We start from the raw sequence: 23,932 nt of genomic DNA, 5'->3' as shown, positions 1-23,932 counted from the left end.
AAACAAGTGAACCGGCCTGTGCACCCGCTTTACAACAGGCCAGGACCACACCCAGGGGAGGGAGCATCCCACATGCCTCTTGAAGGCAGCATTTGGACTTTGCACCCTCCAGAGAGAGATAAAGGAACGGTAAACAAACCTGCAGTGGTCTTGTGAGCAATTCTGGAAGCACCGAGTGTGCTTCATGGAACCGAACAAAGAAATAACTACATTGCCGTGATGCCGGTGAGGTTCCTTATTGCTGGAGAAATGGGATGTGGCTGCTGGAATTAACCCTGTGGACTTGGACTTGGACCTGAACTGGAAGAGCTGGTGTGAACTCATGTGACAGATGATCTACAGATAGGAGTGGAGACAGATGCAGTGTGTGTGTGTGAGTGTGTGTGTGTGTGAGTATGTGTGTCTCTGTGTGTGTGTGAGTGAGTGTGTGTGTGAGTGTGTGTGTGAGTCTCTGTGTGTGTGTGTCTGTGTGTGTGTGAGTCTGTGTGTGAGTGTGTGTGTGTGTATGTGTGTGTGTATGTGTGTGTGAGTCTGTGTGTGTGTGTGAGTGTGTGTGTGTGAGTCTCTGTGTGTGTGTCTGTGTGTGTGTGAGTCTGTGTGTGAGTGTGTGTGTGTGTGTATGTGTGTGTGTGTGTGACTGTGTGTGTGAGTCTCTGTGTGTGAGTGTGTGTGTGTCTCTGTGTATGTCTGTGTGTGTGAGTGTGTGTGTCTCTGTGTGTGTGTGAGTGTGTGTGTGTCTGTGTGTGTGTGAGTCTGTGTGTGTGTGTCTGTGTGTGTGTGTGTCTGTGTGAGTCTGTGTGTGTGTATGTGTGTGAGTCTGTGTGTGAGTCTGTGTGTGTGTGTGTGAGAGTCTGTGTGTGTGAGTCTGTGTGTGTGTCTGTGTGTGTGTGTCTGTGTGTGTGTCTGTGTGTGTGTGTGTCTGTGTGAGTCTGTGTGTGTGTGAGTGTGTGTGTGAGTCTGTGTGTGTGTGTGTGAGTCTGTGTGTGTGTGAGTCTGTGTGTGTGTGTGAGTCTGTGTGTCTGTGTGTGTGAGTCTGTGTGTGTGTGTGAGTCTGTGTGTGTGAGTCTGTGTGTGAGAGTCTGTGTGTGTGAGTCTGTGTGTGTGTGAGTCTGTGTGTGTGTGTGTGTCTCTGTGTGTGTGTGTGCACATGTGAGTCTCTGTGTGTGTGTGTGTCTGTGTGAGTCTGTGTGTGTGTGTGCAGTTCACCAGAAGGAGCTAGGAAAACTATTTCTGGAGAATTCTTTCAACTAGACCTGGGCTAGGGATGGGGGAGCCAGGTGGGCTGCCGTCTATGGGGTTGCACAGAGTCGGGCCCGACTGAAGCAACTTAGCAGCAGCAGCAGCAGACCTGGGCCAGGCAAGAACAAGACGGTCCTGGAATATCTTTCTGAGACAGAAAGCAAGAATACACTCAGAGCAATGAGACATGTCAGAAGGACACAGGGGTCAGCAAAAAGACACAAGGGGCGCCTCAGAGGAACTCCTAATGGCCAAATATGAAACAGTCTGAACACTAAATAAATGACCAGAATAGGTGATAACTTATAGAAAAGATAAGAATCCATGAAATTTCATCGACCACACACAGACACAAGGAGAAGAGAAAGTCCTCTTCCTTCCCATAGCGTCCCACAAGTAGTTAAGGTAGAAGGGTGATGGAATTAGAAAGTCATAATCTATCAGCCACCACATCAGTAGCTGCTTCAAGCAGACGTCACCAACGGATGCTTCAACGCCTGGGTGAGAGCTGGAAGAGAAAACAGAATCTACAACGTCTCCCCACAGAGTATCTATAAACGCACAGGAAGGATACTGACTTCACAATGCAGAGAACTGGCGGACAGCACTTTTACCAAGCGCCCAAGGGTCACATGGCCAGCCAAGGGATCGCTTGACATCCTGCCTCCTGATGTGATGTGCTTACTGACACCTGTCACTTTTGTATCATTCCTGACAAAAACACATCACCTGAGTCTAACCATGAAGAAACAGTTCAGTTCAGTTGGGGGGCTCTTTGCTCCATGAATCGCAACATGCCAGGCCTCCCTGTCCATCACCAACTCCCAGAGTTCACTCAGACTCACATCCATTGAGTTGGTGATGCCATCCAGCCATCTCATCCTCTGTCGTCCCCTTCTCCTCCTGCCCCCAGTCCCTCCCAGCATCAGAGTCTTTTCCAATGAGTCAACTCTTCGCATGAAGTGGCCAAAGTATTGGAGTTTCAGCTTCAGCATCAATCCTTCCAATGAATATTCAGGACTGATCTTGCAGTCCTAGGGACTCTCAAGAGTCTTCTCCAACACCATAGTTCAAAGCATCAATTCTTTGGCACTCAGCTTTCTTCACAGTCCAACTCTCACATCCATACATGACCACTGGAAAAACCATAGCCTTGACTAGACGGCCCTTTGTTGGCAAAGTAATGTCTCTGCTTTTGAATATGCTGTCTAGGTTGGTCATAACTTTCCTTCCAAGCAGTGAGCGTCTTTTAATTTCATGGCTGCAGTCACCATCTGAAGAGAGAGTACACAACCCCAAATCAAGTGGAGATCATCCTCCAAATTAAATGGCCTGTGCTTTTCAAAAATGTCCAGATTATTCAGGTAAGAGTTTGGGATTAACATACACACACTGTTATATACAAAATAGTTAACCCACAAGGACCCTGTACAGCCTAGGGAACACTACTCAACACCCTGTAGTAACCTACAAGGGAAATTACTCTGAAAAAGAATACATATGTACATGCATAACTGAAACACTTTGCTGTACATCTGAAACTAACACAGCATTGTTGACCAAGTATATTTCAATCTAAAAAAGCGAGGTTATGAAGAGCAAGGGAAAACTAAAGAGGCTGGCGCAATACATGGGATGTAAGATTGCCTTCCAGACGTTTTTCTTTATAAACGTTAGTGTGACCATTGGCAAAGCTGCACTGCATTAACGTCCTGCTTTTGATAATTGTGCTACGGTTGTATAAAATGATGCCTTTATTTTACAAAATAATTGTTGTAGTATTAGATCCCTGTCCCAAGTTGCTTAGTCGTGTCCGACTCTGTGTGACCGCATGGACTGGAGCCCACCAGGCTCCTCTGTCTGTGAGATTCCGCAGGCAAGAATACCGGAGTGGGCTGCCGTTTCCTCCTCCAGGGGGCCTTCCCGACCCAGGGGTCAAACCCGAGTCTCTCGTGTCTCCTGCTTTGCTGGTGGGTTCTTTACTGCTAGTGCCATCCGGGAAGCCCGTTTATGGGTGCCAAAGTAGTATTCAAAAACTTACTATCAGATGGTTCAGAAAAAGTGCTGGTGACAAGAGAAAGAATGAGGAGCCGCGACGGTGGAATTCGACAGTTTTGAAATCTGAATGAAGAGGAACAGGAACTGTTTGTATTAATTGGTCGACTTTATTTTGTCTGAAATTTTTTTCAAATAAAATATAAGTGAAATGCAAAAAATTGGTAGCAGATTAAAATATGCTGAGATTTGTCATATTCATGATTTTGAAAAATGAGAGAAATGTGGCAATATCAGAGGGAGCCCCGTCTCTGTTATTGAAGGGGGTGTGACCTCCGGGCGGAGATGCCCCACCCCGTGACCTGCCAGTTCCGTTCTAACAACTGTTGGAGAGCCCCCAGATGCAAACAGACCCAGGTGCGGTACCTGTCCTGTCGCAGAGAACTGGTCACGACCAACCACGCAGAAGGGCGCCTCGACCTTGTTACAGCCGCATCAGGGACAAGCATGTGTGCAGGTCAAGTGGAGGATTCCGAGTTCGTGAACCAAGATGCCATGTTCTCCAGAACAGCACCGAACAGCTCCTGAATGGTCTACACGTTAGGAAGCACGGGGTTTAGAGCCAGCAGGCTGCTATATGGCCTATGAATGCACGCTGCCTATTGTGAAACTATGACATGGAGGTCAGGAATGGTGTTAATTTCAGCGTAGCTGTTATTTCTGAGGATGGAAGGTGAGTAAGCAGGCAGCTTCAAAATTGCAGATAATATTTCATTTTATGATAAATGACTTGAACTTAGTATGACAGAATGTTAAGATCTATTTATGTGGGTGATGAAGATGTATGTGTGTTAAGTTAATCTCTGTTTTTTTTTTCTTTTTTTTCAGTGTCTTTGGAGTGATTGGAGAAGGAAACGGCAACCCATTCCAGTACTCTTGCCTAGAAAATCCCATGGACGGAGGAGCCTGGTGTCCATGGAGTCACAAAGAGTTGGACATGACTGAGCGGCTTCACTCACTTGGAGTGATTCTTCATGAAACAAAGCAACCCAGAGGTGGGTGCACTTTGGCTCTGCCCCTCTCCCACCTGGTCGGGGTCCCAAGCCCATCCCCAGGCACCCTCTGCCCTGAGTTGGGATCAGTGGGTGGGGAGCAGGGACAAGGATGAGGGTGGGTGACCGAGGGGCCTCTGGGAAACAGGACTCTCAGTGCTGGCCCAGAAGAGTCCTGGGAAGTGTGGACGAGCTGGTCATCTCCGGCAGAGGTGGGGACCGTTCCCACTCCCTTCGCCAGAGTGCAGCCCCACCAGGCAGCTCCCCACGTGTGGGTCTTGCTCTTTCTACTTCCCTCCTTCTTCATCAGACTGGAGAGCAAAGCTGTCCACTGTGACCAACTCAGGTCCCCCACCCCGGAAGCCCCCACGCCCTGCCTGCTCCATCACCCCCAGGTTCCCAGCTTGGAGGTGACACCTCCTCCCAGCCTGCTCCTGGGACCTGGGCTCTTCTCCTCGCAGGCCTCCCCAGCTGCTCATTCCACCTTGCTAGGCACCCCATGGTGCCTCCAGGTTGCAGGGTTTGTCTGCCCACCAGAGGGGCTTCCACAGGCTGCTGGGAACAGAAGAAGGCATCTCGTCTCCTGGCCAGGCTGTCAGTCTCCCCCCATGGTGGGTGGGGCCCCCTTCACCCTGGCCCCCACCTCTGTGCCCTTAGATAGGGTCTCCCCTGCGAGCACACCCCTAAAGGGCAGTGCCCACCCTTCCCCAAGGAGCAGAGGCGAAGCAGGGCTCAGGGTCCAGGAGCCTCTGGATGGGAGGTGATCCATCAGATGCGGTTTTCTTCCCGACTTTGAGATTCCGGATCAACTCTGAGGAGCAGGGATTTCTGGGCGCCGCAGCTCCCCAGAGTTTGGGGTGAAGGCTTTGTTACCTGCTGTCAAGAGCCACGGTCTTTCACAGGACACACGCTGACCCGGTGCTTCGGCTGCTCCGCTGCAAAGAACAGCTATGCCAGCTTGGGCAATTTTATGAGAACTTCTCACTGAGGTGCAGTAAATATTTCTATTCTGAGCCTCTCATTTGTCTGAGAGCAACTTATGTTCATTTATGACCCAGGGAGCTCATATTTCAACTTTATCAGGTTTAATAGGCTGTAAACTAAGAACACCAAATCTAATGCAACATAAAATTGTAGAAACGCGCCAAACAGGTGTGTAATTGGCATCCGAATGGCTCTGAACTGTCGACTTTTGTACGGAACAACATATTTTGGTTGTTTCTAGGTGGGGTTAGCCACAGGTAATACAGTTGGCTTTGCTCAGAAGGCATCTACTTAATTGTGGCATTTCTTTAATTAGGAGAGGCAGCTAGAAACCCATTTTCACATAATGAAATACAGGAGGTTCAAAGTAAATTTTATTAAAACACGTGGCGCTTTCTTAAGCTTAGCCTGAGAAAGGCCTGTAGGAAATAAAGAAGAATGCGATTTGATACTGGAATTGTAAAAGCAGTTTTAGGATATAAATTCTGTTTTTTGAAGTCATGATTTTGAGAGGCATGCTATTGATAATCTCCTTATATAGGTATATGCATAAACGTGCAATTGCCTGCTATTACAATCCTATTAAAATGTGCCAGGCTTTCCATTTAGCAGACACTCAATCTTAATAGAATTGGAAACTTAGAGAACAGCTCATAAATTCACTCCTGGGAGGAGCAGAAACTTTGTTGACTCACATGGCTGTGCCCAGAGCCACGTGGGAGCCCGCAGCCCGCACCCCCTCCTGGAGGCAGAACTTCCTCGCCCGCCCCCCGCCCCGCTCATCTGGGCTCCCGCCTCCCCCTCCCCAGTCCCCACTGGGGGACACTCCCTGGAATGTTCGGGCTTGTTCCTGTTTCCTGTCTCCTTCTCCTGCCTGCTCTCACTGAACCCTGGAGAGCTGCGGCGGTCACTGTGTCCCTGCCCAGCTCACACTCTGGACCGGAGAAGCTCCTGGCCTCCCACACTGTCTCTTCTCCCAGAGCTGCGGCTCCTTTCAAGCCATTGCCGCCCGCTCACACCTGTCACTCTGCCCCATCACATCCACGTGTTCACACCTCGGTGCCTTCCTCCCGTGTCCACCAATCCCAGGAACCTCAGCGTGAACGCAGTCGACCACTGCATACCTTGGCCTCTTGTTTCTGGAAACTTCCATTTCCCATGATGCATCTTTCCACCATAGTAGTCAGGGTTCTCTGAAAAAACAAGCAAACAAACAAACAAACCCAGAACCTATAGGGTGTGTGTCTGTATGTGTGCATGTGTGCTAAGTCACTTCAGTTTTGTCCGACTCTGTGAGACCCCATGGACTGTAGCCGCCAGGCTCCTCTGATGGGATTCTCCAGGCAAGAATGCTGGAGTGGGTTGTCAAGCCCTCCTCCAGGGGAGCTTCCCAACCCAGGGATCATAGTGAACTAGTGGGCAATCCTGATATACACATGGAGGGTCCCTTTACAGCCACGAGGCTACAAAACTACAGTCAACTCGGCAAGGTTGTAAGAAAAAACAAAACAGAACCAGAGAGTGAGGATTAAAAGACCTTGGTTTTCTCTCTAACTCTTCGTTCTCTAAAGGAAAGCACGCCGTGTGTGCAGCTCAGCCGTGTCCGACTCTGCGACCGCACGGACTGCAGCCGCCAGGCTCCTCTGTCCATGGGGTTTCCCAGGCAGGCACACTGGAGCGGGCTGCCGTTTCCTTCTCCAGGCAGCTTCCTGAAGCAGGGATCTAACTGGCATCTCTCGCACTGGCAGGTGGGAGGGTTCTGTTCCACTGGTGCCGCCTGGGGAGCCCTGAAGGAAAGCGTAGGCAACGCCGTTGCTGTGAGACACAGACGATCTCAAGGCTGAAAAATTAAGCCAAGTGAAGAGGCACATTTTGTTTTGGTAAATGAAGATTAACTGTTGGTGTTGTCTGAGCTTAGGTTCTTGAAAACCAAACCCTGAGACAAAGGTCTGTGACATGAGTCTGTAAGATGTGGGGATTCGGGGAAAGGAGATGGGGTGGGAAAGGCCTGTATATGCTGTATGTTAGGGATCTCCAGGGAGACCTCCAGAAGGGTGTCTGCTTATCCATCTGTCCATCCGTCTCTCTCTCTCTGCCTATCATCCACCTATAATGCATCTATCATCTCTCTCTCTCTCTCTCTCTATCAATATCCATGTCTCTGTCCTCCCATCAGTCTGTCTTTCTGTCTATCTACCTGTTTATCTATCTAAAAAGATTTATTGTAAGAAATTGAGATTTGTTATGGAGACTGCAAGCCTCACCATCAGCTCTCTGCAAGCTGAGACCCCAGAGAGCTGGTGGCATCGCTCCGAGACAAGGAAGCCGATGTGTGAGTCTCAGTCTGAGGGGGAGACCAATGTCCCAGCTCACATGGGCTGAGAGTGTGAACTCCCGCTTGCTTCCTTCAAAATTAAATAAGGAAATGCATGTGAAGCACTTGGAATCTTAAAAGTGTACTATTAGAATATGATAAGGATGGCAGCCATGAAATTAAAAGACGCTCACTCCTTGGAAGGAAAGTTATGACCAACCTAGACAGCATATTCAAAAGCAGAGACATTGCTTTGCCAACAAAGGTCCGTCTAGTCAGGGCTATGGTTTTTCCAGTAGTTGTGTATGGATGTGAGAGTTGGACTGTGAAGAAAGCTGAGTGCCGAAGAATTGATGCTTTTGAACTGTGGTGTTGGAGAAGACTCTTGAGAGTCCCTTGGACTGCAAGGAGATCCAACCAGTCCTTTCTAAAGGAGATCAACCCTGAGTGTTCTTTGGAAGGAATGATGCTAAAGCTGAAACTCCAGTACTTTGGCCACCTCATGCGAAGAGTTGACTCATTGGAAAAGACCCTGATGCTGGGAGGGATTGGGGGCAGGAGTAGAAGGGGACGACAGAGGATGAGATGGCTGGATGGCATCACTGACTTGATGGACTCGAGTCTGAGTGAACTCTGGGAGTTGGTGATGGACAGGGAGGCCTGGCGTGCTGCAATTCATGGGGTTGAAAAGAGTTAGACAAGACTGAGCGACTGAACTGAGCTGGACTGGACTGGACTGAATGATGGCAGCTGTTATTATTCGATTTTCTGAACCTTTAATCACGTGATGAGAAACTACTCCTTCAAGTCTCACTGGATTAAAATAAATGATTATAGAGTCCACAGAAAGGCAGTTAAAATAAAAAAGCCAATCACGCTTTCAGACAATGAAATACCAAAAGGAAACAGCACAAAAGTTGATAAAACTATGATTTTCGAAGTTGAGGCTTGAATGCTGTTAAATAATTAAACAAATCCAGTATTTTGGGGGATTTAAAAACACATTTTATTATAGGAAAAGGAAAGAAGACAAAATTGGAGATGGGGCAGGTGTGATGGCAGAGTCTAAGAAGGTTTTTCTTGTTTAGGGAGCGTGAGTGTTATGCAGAGAGAAATGGTATTAAATTTAAAAAGTGTGGAGATTTTGTGAAGATCATTTCCCCCTAAAGTCTAATAAAAAACCAGAGAACTTGAAAAATTAACTATTGATAAAATTGATTGTAAAAATTTATTGTATAATCACTCTAAAAATGTGCCAGGTTGTAAACAAGGAAATTATTTTAAAATCTCAGGGAGCTTATTATTCACATTGTATGATCTGTCCCAAGTTCAGACAGAGACAGAAAACTCACCCATTTATTAAGAGAGGTGTGCACTTATGAAATAAATTTAAAAAAAAAGTAAACAGATCAGAGTGGATGTCAAATCCTAAATTAACAAGCAAAGCAGAACAAAGCAACCCATAACTGTGTGTTAAAAGACTATCTCATCAAAACTTAAAACATTTTATCCTATAGTACAAATTTGCATTTAAATTAGAAAACTTAAAAAAAATAGCATCTCAATGGTATAAACAAACAGTTTTATGTAAGAAAGTGAATAATTGCTAAAAAGGTGCTTGATAAAGTCAGACTCCAAAGGTCCTGGTATATACTTCCTCACCATGCTAAAAATCATATTGATCTAATCACCTCACATCTCAGCAGTGACATACGGCAGGGCTTTCCACCCAAAACAGGAAAGGAAGATTATGTTGTTCTTGGTGGTCTGGGAATTCTAACCAGTGCAACAGGCTAAAGAGAACAGTGAGATATTTAAGAGTTGGAAAGGAAAATGAAATTAAAAAACGCTTACTCCTTGGAAGAAAAGCTATGACAAGCCTAGACAACGTATTAAAAAGGAGAGGCGTCACTTTGCTAACAAAAGTCCATCTCGTCAAAGCTATGGTTTTTCTGGTAATCATGTATGGATCTGAGAGTTGGACTATAAAGAAAGCTGAGTGCTGAAGAATTGATGCTTTTGAACTATAGTGTTGGAGAAGACTCTTAGAGTCCTTGGAACAGCAAAGAGATCAAAACAGTCAATCCTAAAGGAGATCAACCCTGAATATTCACTGGAAGGGCTGATGCTGAAGTTGAAGCTCTAATACTTTGGTGACCTCATGCGAAGAGCCGACTCTTTGGAAAAGACCCTGATGCTGGGAAAGACTGAAGGTAGGAGGAGAAGGGGCTACAGAGGATGAGATGGTTGGATAGAATCATCGACTCAATGGACATGAATTTGAGCAAGCTCCGGGGGCAGGACAGAGGAGCCTGGCACACTGCAGTCCACGGGGTCATAAAGAGTTGAATATCGCTTAGCGATGAAACACCAACGCAGGAGAATCTGATGTCAAGCTGTTTGCAGATGATCTGATTTCTTCCAACCCCCCCCCCCCCCCAGGGGATTCACTTGAAAAATGTTTAGAAGATATTTAAATTATGATACTGGGGCATAATAAAGGTGTTTGAATTAATAACTTCCTTGCATCCCAGGCATTGCCAGTCAGAAATACAATGGAGAAAATCATACACTTGAGAACAGTGGAAAAATACGAGGTCCACAAGTATGAGAAAAGTATGGGTGCTGAAGTAAAGCTTTCGTCTCTTTACTTAACTATTCAAGTAAGACTGGACTAGATGGCCTGGGGGAGGTTTGCTGGGCTCTTAAGCTGGAAAACCGGGAAAAATGTGTAAGAATGACGTGTATATGCCATTCTGTGCCAAACCCAAGTTCCAGAGAGGTGAGAAAATAAAAACAATTAATCTAGGGTGTAATACATTAACGAGGCTGAGATATTTACTCAAAAGAATGGAGACGGCAAGAACTATGACGTCAACATATTTTGTGTGCCATTAATAAAATTAGCATAAATCATGCAAATTGTTTCACATACATACATATGATGTTGGGATGTGGCAAAGTCTCTGGCGCACAGTCAGGTCTTGATATCACATGCATGCATGCCCGCTAACTTGCTTCAGTTGTGCCCTACTCTGTGCGGGGCTATGGGCTGTAGCCCACCAGGCCCCTCTGTCCAAGGGGTTCTCCAGGCAAGAATGCTGGAGTGGGTTATGGTGCCTCCTCCAGGGGATCTTCCTGACCCAGGGATCGAATCTGTCTCTTAGGTCTCCTGTCCGGGCAAGCGGGTTCTTTACCACCAGGACCACCTGGAAAGCCCCTTTGATGTCATACTATACACTAAAATAGATTCCTAATTAAACTCTGCAGTTAAATGTGAAAATAGTTTAAACAAAATAAGAGATTATAGGTAAATATTGTACTTGTCTCCAAGTAGGGTGGTGTTTAAGACGAGGAGGAAGAAAAGTGTTCTTAAAATAAGAAACGATGGGAGAGTAGCAACAAAAACTACAACATATCCAGACTCTGCAATTTCCAGTGAAGACTCTAAGCCTGAGTCTTCTCAGCTGTAGAGTGAGATCGCAATCGCACCCACTCTCCGTGCAAGGTGGAACAATACCACTTGAACACAGACCAAGGTAAGTCAGTGATGTCTGCTATAAACTCTAAATCAATCACCTGAACAGCACAGCACATAGTGATAACCAATACGCAGGCTGGGAAGAAAAGATAAATAGGTAAGAAAGTGCCAAACATTCGACATCTGTTCCTAAGGAAAGGCCTCAGCAAACAAGGAACAGATCGGAAGCTCCTTCACCGGATAAAGGGTATCGACTGCTGCTGCTGCTGCTGCTAAGTCGCCTCAGTCGTGTCCAGCTCTGTGCGACCCCATAGAGGGCAGCCCACCAGGCCCCCCCTTCCCTGGGATTCTCCAGGCAAGAGCACTGGAGTGGGTTGCCATTTCCTTCTCCAATGCATGAAAGTGAAAAGTGAAGGTGAAGTCACTCAGTCGTGTCTGACTCTTTGCGACCCCAAGGACTGCAGCCCACCAGGCTCCTCCGTCCATGGGATTTTCCAGGCAAGAGTGCTGGAGTGGGGTGCCATTGCCTTCTCCAAAGGGTATCTACAAAATCTGACAAATTACACCCCACTTCATGGGCTGAATGCACTCCACCTCAGAACATCTACCCTGATTCAGTTCAGTTCAGAGGACCAGAGGATGAGATGGTTGGATGGCATCACTGGCTTGATGGCATGAGTTTGAGCAAGCTCCAGGAGCTGGTGATGGACAGGGAGGCCTGGCGTGCTGCAGTCTATTGGGTCACAGAGTCAGACACGACTGAGCGACTGAACTGAACTGAACTGCATTATTGTCTGCTATTCAAGTAGTCCTAATCAAAACTCCAGGCTTTTTTTGTTTGTTTGTTAAATTGATGACTTTATTTAAAAATTTACATGGAAATTCTAAGTAGCCAGAATAATAAAACAATCTTGGAAAAGAATAAATTTGGAGGGCTAACTGACTTGAAACTTATTTTGAATCTTCGAGGGGGGTCACAAAGGGGCAGGAGTGAGCTTTGGGGGTGAGGGCTTTCGTTTATTATTGTGACTGCAATAACGGTTTCACGGATGTGTGCATATGTTGAAAAAAGTGAAAGTGAACGTCAGCCAGTCATGTCTGACTCTTTGCAACTCCATGATCTATACAGCCCATGGAATTCTCCAGGCCAGAGTACTGGACTGGGTAACCTTTTCCTTCTTCAGGAGATCTTCTCAACCCAGGGATCAAACCCAGGTCTCCCACATTGCCGGCAGATTCTTTACCAACTGAGCTACAAGAGAAGCCCAAGAACACTGGAGTGGGTAGCTATCCCTTCTCCAGGGGATCCTCCCAACCCAGGAATCAAAGCCAGGTCTCCTGCATTGCAGGCAGATTCTTTACCACATTAAAACTTATAAAGTTGTATACTTTAATATGTGCAGATTATTGTATTTCAGTCAATTATGTCTCAATAAAGCTATTGAAAATGACTAAACTAAAAAGTCATTTGCTATGATTTTTCCATTAGAATGATGTTCATTGACCTTGTATCTCATTTGGTAGTGAAGCCATAAGGCATCACTTTTTAAAAATCAGTCTCTCTCTCATGCACACACATGTTATATAAATGGTATAACATAACATTTTAAAACAAGGCTGCCCTTTTGGTAACCACAAGCAAAAACCTGCAATAGATAAGCAAAAGAGAAAAGAGAAGGGAAGCCTCTATATCCCTGTGGAAAATCACCAGTTTGCAAGGAAAGGCAGTGAAAGAAAAAGAAAGGGACAGGGAACTGCGAAACAGCCAGAAAGCAGTGAATCGGGCGGCTACACTGTCTTTAGCTGTCAGTTATTATTTTAAATGGCAGTGGGTTCAATTCTCCAGCCTTTTGGCATAGAGTCACGGAGTGGATGAAAAGTCAAGACCTATTTGTATGCTGCAGGAGACTCACTTCAGCTGTAAGGAGATCCATAGGCTTGTCAGGAAGGGATGGACAAAGATAATCCTATTAAAGTGAAAACCAAAAGAGAACTGGGATTGTGAATCTTGTATCAGACAAAATGGAATTTCAGTCAAAAACTGTAACAAGAGACAAAAATGGCCATTATATAATGATAAAGGTACAAACTCGTCAAAAGGATATAACGATTGTAAATATATACGTACTCAGTATCACAGTACCAAAATATATTAAGCAAATACTAACAGATCCGAGGGGAGAAGCACATAGCAATATAATAATAGTAGGGACTCCAATATCCCATTTTCAATAAAGGATAGATCATCTAGGCAGAAAGTCAATAAGAACACAGTGGACTATATCTTAGACCAAATGGACTAACGGACGTATACAGAACACTCCACTCAACAGGGGCAGAACACACATTCTTCTCGGGTGGACACAGAACACTCCTCGAGATAGATCATAGATTAGGTCACAAAACAAGCCTTCACAAGGGCGAGGAGACTTGAAATCACACCCTTTTCAATCATAAAAATATCTTGAGAGAAACAAAAATGGAAACACAGTATACCAAAACGTATGGAATGCAGCAAAAACAGTTCTGAGAGAGAAGTTTATGGTGATAAATGCCTAACATTAGGAAAAAAGAAAGACCACAAATACATCCCAACTTCACACCTTGAGAAACTGAAAAAAAAAAAAAAAAAAGAACAAACCAAACCTAAAGTTGTGAGAGAGGAAAAATAAACCTCAGAGCAGAAATGGACGAAATAGAGACACCCCCTTGGACTGCAGCCCGCCTGGCTCTTCCGTCTGTGGAATTCTCCAGGCAAGCGTACTGGAGTGGGTTGCCATTTCCTTCTCCAGGAGGTCTTCCTGATGCAGGGATTGAACCAGGGTCTCCCGCACTGCAGGCAGATTCTTGACCATCTGAGCCACTTGGAAAGCCCCAGAAAAACGATAGGAAAGATAAACAAAATTAAGGGCTGTCTTTTAAAAAAAGATAAACAGAATTTACACCTTTAGATACATTAAGAGAAAAAGAGAAGACTCAAGTAAAATCAGAAATGAGACAGGAAACATTCAGTTCAGTTTAGTTCAGTCGCTCAGTCGTGTCTGACTCTTTGTGACCCCATGAATCGCAGCACGCCAGGCCTCCCTGCCCATCACCAACTCCCGGAGTTCACTCAGACTCACGTCCATCGAGTCCGTGATGCCATCCAGCCATCTCATCCTCTGTCGTCCCCTTCTCCTCCTGCCCCCAATCCCTCCCAGCATCAGGGTCTTTTCCAATGAGTCAACTCTTCGCATGAGGTGGCCAAAGTACTGGAGTTTCAGCTTTAGCATCATTCCTTCCAAAGAACACCCAGGACTGATATCCTTTAGAATGGACTAGTTGGATCTCCTTGCAGTCCAAGGGACTCTCAAGAGTCTTCTCCAACACCACAGTTCAAAAGCATCAGTTCTTCAGTGCTCAGCTTTCTTCACAGTCCAACTCTCACATCCGTACATGACCACAGGAAAACCATAGCCTTGACTAGACGGATCTTTGTTAGCAAAGTAATGTCTCTGCTTTTGGAATATGCTATCTAGGTTGGTCATAGCTTTTCTTCCAAGGAGTAAGCGTCTTTTAATTTCATGGCTGCAGTCACCATCTGCAGTGATTTTGGAGCCCCCAAAAATAAAGTCTGACACTGTTTCCCCATCTGTTTCCCATGAAGTGGTGGGACCAGATGCCGTGATCTTCGTTTTCTGAATGTTGAACTTTAAGCCAACTTTTTCACTCTCCTCTTTACAACTGATCAAAGGAAAACAAAACTCAAGGAGGTTGTGAACAATTGTATAAAATGCAAATGAGCTATTTTCGACGACTCTGTGAAACAGATGCTCACGGAACGCTCTATCCGTTCGCTCATTAATTCTGCTGAGTCCCCACAAATGGCTGCTCAGCACCCACAGCTGTGATTGGGGGCCTGTGTGGAATGGTGCCCTCCCCATCTTGCGCCTGGATTCTCTGTGGTTCTGATCTGGGTGTGGATGGGGGGAAGCCAGAAGCCACCTGCCTTGCAGGTGAAGAGGTGAAACTGGAAGGCTTTTGATGGGGAAAAGAGTGGACCCTCTTCAACCCTAAGGCCATGTCCTACTGGTCACTTCTGGTGGACAAAGACCGGAACTGCTTTCTGGTTGAAACCGGCTGTGAAGATAGAACCTACCATATTTATGCAGAATCGAGTTAACCAGACATCTGGCGATTTCTAGGGCATAGCAGAGAAGTCTGTTATAATGAGATTTTACTGTACCTCATTTAAGGAAATACAGAACAGCCATTCAAAGGGCTATTCTTGGCCCTCAGAGAGTACAGTGTGCCCAGCTCTGCAGCAAGAAGGAGAAAATGAGCTTTACACCATCCAGCTGCAAGCACAATGCAGTTAACCAGTATGCTGGCTGTCGAATATCATTGCATTCAAAGCAAGAGCCACACTCTAAGGCTTAAGGAGACAACCAGCATGCTGCTTTGGCACTTATGGAGTTGCGTTTTTACAAGTCACATCAGTGACCGCATGGAATTTACCTTAAGAGATGCTTTCTGTTCCCACAGTTCGTATTCTGGAATTGTGCCTTGTTTACATAAGAAGTTACGTTTGGTTGTTATTTGCATATCTCATTGACAAACTGCTATTTTGAACAATGGTGGCAAAGTTAGCAACAACAGACATTGGCAGGCCCAGTGTCTTCTGAATAGGTGCTGACTGTGAGCTCCAGCTCTTGGTAACACGGGTTCAAACATTCCCTCGTACCTAAGTGTCCAGAGGACGAGATGGCTGGATGGTATCACTGACTCAATGGACATGAATTTGAGCAAACTCCGGGAGATGGTGACGGACAGGGAACCCTGGCATGCTGCAGTTCATGGGGCTGCAGAGTCGGACACGACTGAGTGATGAACAACAGCCAAGTGTCCGCAGGAGCAGTTAACATGTGTGGTAAAACGCCTGCAGTTCCTAACGCACGTTCTTGGACGGGAACGGGGCAGTTGAACACGGTACCAAGTGCTGCTCACCTGCGGGGCAGCAGACAGTCCTGAGGGGTGTTTCCACAACCCGACCTTCCCCTTGTTGCCTGTGTTTTACTTCTTGGTGACCTGAGAAGCAACCAGGGCACTTTCTAGACACCCAGGTCAACGCAGGAGGCGAGGAGGCCCTGGTCTTGTTCCCCGTCCTCACCCTCAGGGGTGGGGTCTCTTAAGGCCAGGCCCAGGCTACCACGTGGAGGGGCTCCCGGAACACATTGCAGGGCTGAGGCCAGACAGACTGGGGGAAGCAGAGGATCACTCACGGAGGCTCTGCAGCTGCCCTCAGAGAGGATCCAGGGGTCAGACTGCTTCTCCTTCTCAGCAGAGGGAGAGAAAGCCCTCTCCTCTCCCACTGTGTCCCTTGAACCTTGGGGGGCCCTCCCTTAGGGCCCCAGTGAGTGAGCTTCCACCCAAGGAAACCCTGAGCTGGCAGTGCCCCAGGCCTAGTGAGGGGAAGGACGGATGGCTCACCCTGCTTCTCCCCGTGAAGGACGGACGGGTCACCCTGCTTCTCCCCGTGTTTGCTCCAGCACGGTGCATCCCACACGGATGCATGAGCGGGACCCTCTGCACAGTCTCGGCCTGAGCAGCAGCCCTGCCCTGCTTATAGCTTCCAGTCTCAAACCCCTGGCCACTCCCAGCCACCCTGCAGTGGGCAGAGCCTAGCAGGACAGGGACCAGGGTGACAGCGTCCTGTCAGGCGCGAGATGTGGAGGGGACCAGCTCGGGCTTTACCGCCCCCCCCCCCCGAGCCCCTGGCCCCTGCTTATGTGCACCTCTGGTCTCATCTGTCCTGTCGGAGGACCTTCTGGTGGGAGAAGAATGGGGTGCCTGCAGTCAGGTGGTCCTGGCTGTGGGTCAGTTGACGTCTTTGATGTGCTGAACCGCGTCTTGGCGGCTGCGCTCACAGGCGGGGAGACGTTTGCGGAGTTGGCACCAATTCAAGGCTCGGGGCTCTTCCCTGCGCTCCCAGGGATGCAATGACCCTGGGCTGCAGGAAGCTTTCCCAACCCCTGTCCCCTTGGCGCCTTCGAAGCTGCACTGCCCTCCCCTCCGTCTCTGGTCCCTGCCGGGCTGCACGCACCTTGGCGGCAGGTGTGGTCCTGCTCTGCTTCACTCCTCTGGGCAGCGCCTGGGAATCTCTGCAGGAAGAAGGAGGGATGGGGACCCTGAGCCTCCCAGGGACTGTGTGCTCTGACCCCGCCCCGTCCTCCGTCTCTCCCTGGTCTCTGCTCCTCCCTTCAGCTCCTCGGAGTCCTGCACAGCGTTGACAGCCCGCCAGCCTCTGCCCACCTGAATCACCATGAGGAGCACCATCTGGGACTTCACCCCCAATATCCCCGCCGGCTCCCCTCTGCACTCAGAGCCTGAAAAATCATGTAGCTCGTGAAACTTTGTCTTGGAAAACCTGATAACCAGCTATTTTCATAAGCGACTAGGCTTGGCAGGAGACAAGGCTGAACTTTCTGGGTGATAAATCCTGACTTTGATTGGGGTGAATTCTTCCCTTTGGGATTCTGAGTAGGAACGGAGGTTCAGGAAAATAAAACCTTTCTTTGTGCAAAAGCAGCTCCTGGTGTTTAACTGCAGCCAGAAGCCTCTCAATCTCATGCAAATCCAAGAGGATTCCAAGGCGGCCCTGCCCTAATGACATTCCTCTATCCTCGGGGACGCAGTGAGGAAAGCAGCCCCTGGCCCAGCCTGTGCTGCAGAGCCTGGAGCAGGTCGGCTGGCCGTCCATCCTGAGGTCCTGCTGTGTGTCCAGAGCTGACCCAGGTGGGCTGCTGACGGGCAGGACCCCTGGGCTTGTAAAGCGGTGCCCTCATCTGTCTTGGGTCTTCCTGTTCCGTCTGGGGTCAGGCTGGGCCCTCTCGCCCCACTCGCTCTGGCCCTGCGTCTGCTCGCTGTGTCTTTCCGTCTCCCCGCACGCCGCCTCTGGGCCCCTCCCTCTCTCCTTCGGGGAGAGGCTGGCCTCTCCCCTCATGTAGTTCTGTGGTCCGCACCGGGCTGGGCTCTGCCCTGCAGACCCTCCCTCTGCCGTGCAAGCTGCAGGAGATCAGCATCATGAGACTCAGACCCCGGGAGCCCCCGCTTGGAAGTGGAATCGCTCTCAGGCGGCCGGGCCCCTGGGTGCTGAGCAGCTCAGTGCAGCGTGGGACGGTCCAGCGAGCCAAACCCACGCTCTTGGGAGGCCAGCTTTTTGGCCTTGGCTCGGCATAGCGGCCTGAGAAGACAGTTTGTCCTACAGCGAGGCCTTGGCCCCAGATGGTCCGACCTGGAGGCCTTGGCCGGGTACACAGCCGTGTGCTGGCTCTGCGGAAGTGAGGGTCAGGCCGGGGTTGCCCCGCCGTCACGGCACACCCTGATGGCCGATGGCCACTGCGCCTAGCAGTCCCCGCCCTGTTGGCATGCCCCCTGTAGCCCTCCCCATGCTGGCTGTCCCCGTGGGCCCCTCTCCCTGTGGGGCCAAGGGTGCTTGCTCTCGAGGTTGCCTTGTCCAGCAGAAGCAACCGCTGCTCCCTGTGGCCTGGGATGCTCTGTTCAAGCAGCTGTGCATTGAACAGTCACTATTCGTGTGTCTGTCCCCCAGGCTCTGTCTGTCCAGGATGAGGACTTACTATCCTGTTGGTGCCAGAGCAGGGCACAGTGGGTTCACAGATGGAGATGGTTTCCTAGCTGAGTTCTAGGAGCTCAGCATTCCAGTGTCTTCTGGAAATCCAGAACTGCTCCCCAGCCCCCTCTCTGCAGGGGCCCTGCGGGCCTCCGTCCCAGTGGCCCTGATGAGAGTGACCGGTTCTGAGCAGCTGCCGTGACAGGTTCAGAGGAGAGTCCTTTGCAGACGTGGTCCGCGTTCCCCCTTCTCTGTGCCCTGGGCGATGCCCTCGCGTCTCCATTTTCACTTCAGAAGACTGAGACTCAGAGAGGGTCATTCGTGCATGTAGGTTCAAGGCGGCCCCTCCAGGCACCTCTCTTTCTCTCTGGCGGCGGGACCGCAGTTCCCCTTGAAGCTGGGGGAGGGTCGGGGCTGGTGGCTGGTGGGAGGGGAGCTGGAGCAGGAGCCGCCCCACCCTCTGAGCTGTGGCTCTGTGAGTGGGGCCCCCCTCTCCAGCTCTCAGCTCCTACATGGCTCTCCTGTCCTTGCTGACGCCGCTCCTGCCCGTGCCCTCTGGGGCGCCAGGCTCCCAGCCTCCTCCTCACCTTTCTTCCCGCTGCACGGCTGTGCTGACAGGGCTTGCTTTGGTTGGTGTTCCCGGCAGGACGTGGGCAGAACCCGAAGCCTGGGCAACCGGGTACCTGGGTCAGGGTGGGAGGCATGCGCCCTGTGGTGCTTCCCTCCCGCCAGCCCCGCTGCGGCCGAACTTACGGACTGGAAACACGGCTTCCCACGCAGTCTGCCCTTCCCACTACGGAGACGGCCCAGCTGTCTGTCCACGTCTCCATCAGAGGGGACCCCCCACCCGACCCGACAGTCTCTCTCACTCCCCTCACCCACCTTCTGGGAATAGCTTCTTAAACCTTTTATTTACTTATTTTTAACCCGGTTTTGTTTTTGCATTGAGATGCAAAAAATTGTTGCTGGATTTTTTTTTTTAATCCAGTACTTACCACAGCAGAAGGGAAGTTGCTCAGTCATGTCCGACTCTTTGCGACCCCGTGGACTGTAGCCCACCAGGCTCCTCCCTCCATGGGATTTCCCAGGCAAGAATACAGGAGTGGGTTGCGATTTCCTTCTCCAGGGGATCTTCCCGACCCAGGGATCGAACCCGGGTCTCCCGCATTGCAGGCAGACGCTTAAACCTCTGAGCCAAGCAGAAGGTAAGGCTATTTGTGGGTCTTCATAAAGGCTCGCAGGCCAGGAGGCTTTAGCAAACAAGCGGCCTTGGTGGCCTGGCCCTGGTTTCTCCTCGTGGCACGTGTGTCCCTCTGAGGATGTGAAGCCAGTGCTCACACTTCCTGTTGCTGGTTCTCACCGTCTTTGTCTTCAAGCACGTCCCAGTGCAGGGTCGCTAGAGGTCGGCACCCCATGAGCTAAGAGAGCGCAAGGCGGTGGATCTTCGGACCTGCCAGGCTGGGTCTGCCCTCGACGCTGGGAGTTGTGGGGTGAGCCCCACAGGCAGGCTTGGGGGAGCTTCAGAGAGATCCTGGGGTACAAATGAGGAGGAAAAAGAGGGCGGTCCCTTGCCCTCCTGCAGCATCTAAGGGGGTGGCTTCAATTTCTATTGCCAGCAGCAGTTTTGGCAGCAAGCTCTCCCAACTCTGACTATATGCATATATATTTGGTGGGGGCGGGGGAGGGGGTCAGGGATTAGATTAAATGCTGACAAAAGAGCAAACATGACCCCGTGGGGCTCCTCCAGGGCTGTCCCTGCTCCTTTTAGTCTATTGCCAACCCACCTTAATAACTGTGGATCCCGTGTATGCAGGGCGAGGTGAGACGGCTCCTCCTGGGCCCTAGCAGTGGGTGGTTGGAGGCCCAGATGCCGCAGCCCCGGGAGTCCCTCCTCCTCTGCAGGGCCCCCGCCCCTCCCATCCTGAAGGTGCACAGGGGAGGTTTCCTGCCGCCCTTGTTCTCAGTTGGTCACGGGGATAGGCGTGTAGGAGACCAGCTGTGGAGCTCTTCCTGTTGATCTCCTGTTGAGATCAGGACCACAGATAGCATGACCGGGAGAGCTTTCCTCCTGAGACTTAACATAAGCACAGAAATAGGCTTCCTGGGCATACCGGAGAACTCGCGTCCATCATCACTGTGTTATTTCGCTCTGTGGACACAGACCCAGGCTGGCCCCCTTCCTCCCAGGGCCGCGAGGGTGGACGCAGCTCCCTTCGACATCTTCGCCCTTGTTTACACGGGCATCTCTCTGGCCTGGTGACTTTCACAGTCGGGGTTGTCCCTCGAAAGACAAGGCAATGGCTGAGAGGGCAGGGCAGAATGCAGGAGACAGACAGACTTTCCCTGTGTCCTCGACTCTGTATAACCCCAGGGTCTCTCAGCCTCGAGGATGCAGCTGACCAGGAGGAAGAAAGGCCAGCTGGAGAAGGAGTCTCAGCATTTTGGTGATTCTCCCAAAGATTTGCAGAGACAAAGACAAACCAGTGCAGAGAGCGAAACACTTACAACGGTGCCAAGGTTCATTCCGGGGACCAAGAGCTGAAGCTCCTTTAACGAGCAGAATTCTGCGTGACCCTTTCAGCACTAAGCTTGTGGATTACATTTTGCAGAATCCAGATTCACCAATATTCTCCTGATGGAGGGAGGGCTGTTATGGCTCTAAGACGGAGATATTCCGACGTGGGCCTTCACGGTCTATTGAAAGATGGATCTAACAAGGCCTTTAATCATGTCTTAAAATTAAAAATGAATCCTCCAGCTTGGTCCCCACGACCCCAGCGCTGTCGGAGCTTCAGGGGCTTCTCTCTGGCCAAGAACAGAGAGGTGGAGTCAGAGGCGCTTTCAGCTTGTCTGCATGTTATTGGATTAGCTGAGTTGCTTTTTGCTCCCAAACGACCACCCGCAAGGCTATTTTGATCTCGAAACACCAGAATTTGTCTGCGTCCAATCTCCCTGCCCGTGTGAGTCATGGAAGATATCATGTCTGGCTTTTCCCTTTCTGGCTATCCTTCTCTCTCTTCCATTCATGCGTTTCTCCCCAGGGAACACTGCCCCCCAGGGAGGTGTCGGTCATCACAGAGGGGCCTGGGTGGGGCCTTAGGCATGTCACACTGCAGCCCCATCCCCTGCTCCCTCCCGGGAACAACCGTCCCTGCCCCAGCCCGTGAGCCACCTGCAGTGGCCAGGTTTGCACAGAGGATATAACGTCAGGATTCTGGTGACTCACGATGGTGATGATGGTGCTGGTGCTGATGCTGGTGGTGGTGGTGGCTGGGGGAGCTTCTCAGGATTTAAGAAGCTCTCTATCAAACTCTAGCTGCTGGTAAAGTTAACATAACAGAAGTTTTAGTGGCCATGCTCGACAGAAAATACAGACTTCAGAAAATCATTTCAGTAGGGTCACTAAACCAACAGCAGCAATAATGACTAGAAATAGCAACAGCAAACCCAGGTGAGGAGGAATCAGGTTTCCGGAGAGACAGCTGCTCACAAGGGTCCCGGGCGGGGGGTGTGCCCAGGAGCCCGGGAGGAAGGGCACGGGGAAGGAGGCCTTCCGGCAGAGGGGCGTGCCGTCCGGCTGTGCAGGCGGGTTCGTTGTGGGGTTAAGCCCTACAGAATCGCACAGAACAGACACGGGCTTGAATGAGCCGAGTAAGGCAGCTCCCGGGGCCTGCCCCAGGGCAAGGAGCGGCCCTGCCAGTCTCCGGGGAGGTCCCTCCATGTCTGTGGCATGAGCCTCATCCCGATTCACTGCCGTCACAGTCTTGCTTTTCCTTAGGGTTAGTGCCCAAGGGTGGGCCTAGATGCCCAGCTTGGTCCTGCCAGCCTTGTTTATAAATTTTTACCTTCTAGCCCCTTTCTTTCTAGCTTCCTCGTCCATCCCCTTTTCTGGGTGGCTTTTCCGTTGCTGAGTCCAGGGCTTCGGCCCCGGGTTGCCCAGCCTGGCTTTGCTGAGTGCAGGCGTGATGCAGCTCACTCTCTCCTGCCCTCGGGCTCTGTTCACGGTGCCTGCACACAGAACCTTGGTGGGGGGGTCCCATGTGAAGATTCAGGCTGGTGTCTCCTCCTTTTACTGAGAGGCATGGAGCGTCTGCCGGCTTCTCCCTGTGACGCTGGCAGCTGCCACTGGTCGCCCATCCATCCTGGGATACAGAGTGGTTGGTCTAATTGCGTCGCTGTTTCCATTCCGGAACTGAAATACTCGGATAAAGAGAGAGTTCTCGTAACTCTCATCTGTGTGTGTAACATTGGGACGGTCCGTGGAGGAGCTGGAGCCTCCCGGCCAGTTTTCAGGGTGACGAGCTGGGACCCCGCTGTTCCCTGAACAGCATGTTCTCTGAATCTTCTTATTAACGTGTCCATTTAGACTTATTTAATAGCCCTCATTCTGTGCGAACCAGCATCCTTTCTGAAACTCAGGAAGTCCCTGTTTGGGGAACCTCCTCACGTCAGCTCCTGAGTTGGCATGCCACGTTAGCGACCTTGGTGGCCTCGCCACTACCTGGCGTGACAAGATGCCCCAGGCCCATTATACTGCCCTCCCCTCCCGCTCCCACACACAGCCCCAAGGCCAGCCTTTTCTCCAAGAAGCCCTGCTTCTCTCAGTGGGGAAGGGATTCCAAACCCGTCCTGAGGGCACAGGGATGTTGTGGGGAAGATCTTAGGGTCTGTGCTGTTTCTTAGATTCACCCTGACGACAGGCGCTCATTCAACTACTGCGTAGCGTCCGCACCTCCTTCCTTCAACACCACAATCAGGGACACACAGGATGATGGATTAGAAAACCGACAAGGTCACTCTTTTATTCCCCCATAGCACACAAGGCCTCAGCACCAAGATTATCCGCACGCACGGGGATCAGCCCCAGCACACACGCAGCAGCATCAGTATTACCACCACGCTGCTGTAAGTGCTCAGAAAAGCTAAACCTTTCTTCTTTTGCCGTGTATTTCCTGCTTCATCCTTGCTTTGGACGGGGTGCTGCGTCTCATGCCAGTTTGCAGAGCCATTATGCATAATATCTTCTCCCTTGCAGCCTCATTTAATTTTCTGCAGGTCGCTCCATGAGTGCTAGTTACCAGCCTTCAGTTAAAATCTCTGTGGTCATTTTTGTTTAAAGCTCATTTTCTAATTACCTTCCTCAGGACGGGCTCACGAGAACAATAGCTCTGATGACTTGAATGTTGATAACACTTCATGTTTTTATACTATTATGCTTTGAAAGTCCACTTTTGCTGGATTAAAAAATACTTGGTTCA

General features: G+C 49.9%; 1 long non-coding RNA gene across 1 annotated transcript; it reads right to left on the bottom strand.

Moving 5' to 3' along the window:
• Window positions 1-8,566: 8,566 nt before the first annotated feature.
• On the bottom strand, window positions 8,567-20,531 carry LOC132658431 (uncharacterized). The gene is made up of 2 exons (XR_009598068.1): window positions 19,670-20,531; window positions 8,567-17,205 (listed from the first exon to the last, which is right to left on the bottom strand). It is a non-coding gene; the product is annotated as an uncharacterized LOC132658431 (long non-coding RNA).
• Window positions 20,532-23,932: the final 3,401 nt, after the last annotated feature.

Source organism: Ovis aries, chromosome 22, assembly GCF_016772045.2.
Source record: "Ovis aries strain OAR_USU_Benz2616 breed Rambouillet chromosome 22, ARS-UI_Ramb_v3.0, whole genome shotgun sequence".
Lineage (NCBI taxonomy): Eukaryota > Metazoa > Chordata > Mammalia > Artiodactyla > Bovidae > Ovis > Ovis aries.
Note: the sequence above shows the minus strand (reverse complement) of the source record. Positions and strands in the feature narration are given on the sequence as shown.